This window comes from Gavialis gangeticus, unplaced genomic scaffold (genome assembly GCF_001723915.1).
Source record: "Gavialis gangeticus isolate Ggan-Ray unplaced genomic scaffold, GavGan_comp1, whole genome shotgun sequence".
Classification (NCBI taxonomy): Eukaryota; Metazoa; Chordata; order Crocodylia; family Gavialidae; genus Gavialis; species Gavialis gangeticus.
In genome coordinates, this window is record NW_017729031.1 from 108,936,006 (window position 1) to 108,938,621 (window position 2,616).

General features: G+C 57.3%; 1 protein-coding gene across 1 annotated transcript in view; it reads left to right on the forward strand.

The window, feature by feature from the left end:
• Nucleotides 1-2,589: 2,589 nt before the first annotated feature.
• Nucleotides 2,590-2,616, forward strand: part of FAM171A2 (family with sequence similarity 171 member A2) — a 34,621-nt gene continuing 34,594 nt past the window's right edge. Inside the window, 1 exon segment of the mRNA XM_019523560.1 lies at nucleotides 2,590-2,616. The gene's annotated coding sequence lies outside the window, so the exon portion shown is untranslated.

Below are 2,616 nucleotides of genomic sequence, written 5' to 3' on the forward strand. Positions count from 1 at the left end.
ATTAGGAAGACTATCAGGACCCCCATTACTTACCCTTACAGTCGGTTTTAAGTGCTGGGATTGAGGAGCATTGGCAGAGCTGTGTGGGTGAAGAGAAAAGGGCTAGAAGGGTGGGAGTGGTAAGGGTCAGGACTGGTGCTATTAGTGCTCCATTGACATCTGGCCCCAAATGTTTCCTCCATATCCAGACATCAGGGGCAATTTGCAAAATGGATCAGGCTGAAAGTCAAGGGAGATCTCCCCTTGTGCCATTAGTGACCTCCAAGTTGTGGTCATAGTGAAAGAGTGCGTTGCTGGCCCTGGCCATCCCTGCTTCCATCAACTTGGATTATAGGGCAAGAGGTCAGGGACTGGCAAGGAGGCAACTGCTGGGAGATGACAACAGAGGCAGGTTATTTTTCTTCAAACATCTCCACATGGAAGGAGGCTGTTAACTTGGCCTTAACCTTCCCTTCTCGCCAGAGTGCAGTGGCTCAGATTGATCTGTGCTGAGTAATACAGCCAGGGCAGGGTACCAGCTCACAGCCCCCATAGCTGTGTACAAATGGGTCTGCGGTGTACAGTGCAAAGTGGGTCTCCCGGGTGCCCTGAGTGGAGATGCCAGCCATCATTGTATTTGAAGTGTGGACAGAGCCTCCACAGCCGTCACATAGAAGCTGGCAGAAGCTCAGGGCTGATATGTGGCTTTCCCTTGGAATTACACAACAGGGAACCCCTATAGCAAAAATATCCCCACGATGTCCCAGGGGTGCCTCCCTTCTGCAGCCCCTAGCATGTGGATCCCTACTGTAGGGCTGGGTCAGTGGAAGGTGACCCAAGTGGCTGTGGATCAGTAGCATCCCCAGGTTCTCCCCCAGGCCCTGCTGAATTAGCAAGGCGGGGTGGTCTGCCCTCAGCACTTGTCAGTCAGGGCACGTCACAGGCAGTGCAGGTCCTAGGCAGTAGCACCAGGAAACTTCACAGGGTCTTGTTAATATTCATCAGGCAGCTTCTATAAAAGTTAGCGCATGGTTTAACCAGGTCACTGCAAAGCGTAGGGCACAGCACTGGGCTGGGGCTGACAAGCGGTAAACAGGGTGTCTCCCTTTCAGCAAGAGGACGTGTAGAGATGTAGACCTGTGTCCACATATTCATCAGTGGGAGCATGTAAATGTTTGTGTATTGCATGTACACGCATTAGTAGATGTGTGTTATTTGTGTTCACATGGATTATTGGGAGGCAGTCCAATAGAGTGTGCGTGCGTGCATGTGCATCTGTGTGCACATGCATTAATGGATGATGTGGTTTTAGAGTGCCTGTGGGCTAATGCATTAATGGGCACTTGGGTATTAAGGTATATAATGTGTGTCCGCGGATTAGAAGGGAGGTATGGTTCAGCGCGGGTATAGATATACCGGTATTAGTGGAGAGCATGGCATTAATGTGTGCCCCTAGGAATGCCTTAGCTGCAGTGTGGGATTTGTGTGTGTCGGACTGTGTGTGCATGTGTTAGCAGCAAGGTGTGGTATTTGTGTGTGAGCACACCTGTGTATTGGTGTATGGTCTGTTATTAGCGTCTATGTATATGTGAGCATGTGTGCATGCACTGCTGGCAATTATGGCATTAGTGTGTGCATGTGCATGTAGTGGTGGGAGGGGTGACACTAGTGTGTGTGTGTGTGTGCATGCATACGTGGGAGCTGCAGTGTTTGTGTATGCCAGGGTGTACATGCAGCAGGCATGGGGCTGTGTGTGGTCTTGCCTGGAGTTAACTCTCCCTTCCCCCACCTCTCCGTCATGCAACTGTCTTTGAGGGAGCTGCTGGCCCTGGCAGGTGCAAACGCAGATGACTTCCTTGGCAGGGAGAAGGCCCCCGTGCTGCTCTGACCCGCGGTCCCTCAGCCAGACAATGGGGTGGAGGGAGCAGATGGCTGGTGGGCGCGTCCAAGAAGACATCCCACTGTCAGCTAACCACCACGCAGCTCTGCTGGGAGACGTACCCAGAGCCCTAGTAGAGCCAAGGTGCCTGCAGCCCTGTGCCATGTCAACACCACTGGGCTTGTAGACGAGGCGAGGAAGGTGGCATTGGTCTGTTTAGAGCCCCAGGCGGCTGTGGCCAGCACCACGCCACTGCCAACCTTGTGGCGACCAGCCCTAACCCCCGCAGGCCCCACCTGGCTCGGGCCAGCCTGGGGGCCTGCCCTGGGCTCGGGCTTGTCCCTTCTCAGGCTCCACGTGCGGGTAGGGCCTGTCTGGGGCAGAGGCCCCTGGCGGGAAGGGGCCGCTTGCTGCTGGGCACTGGGGGGCGCTGTCCCTCAGCACTGAGGGAGGGGGCAGCTGCAGTGACAAAGAGCGGGGTGCAGCCCGAAGGCCAGTCCCTGCCGCCCCTCCAGGCAGCTCCTCGGGGCAGCGACTGAGGCCCAGGCGGCCTGGGAGGGGGGGCTGCGGGGGCGGCCATCCCGGGGAGCTCCTGCAGATGGAGCCCGGCCCCCGGCTCTGCCTCCCGCAGGGGAGGGGGCTCGTGCGGCGGGGAACAATCGCCGCGTAACCGGATCCCACAGCCGCGGCGCGGGGAGGCGGCAGGGCGGGCATGGCCGGGTAGGGCGGGGCCGGGCCGGGGGCAGCGGGCAGCGGCC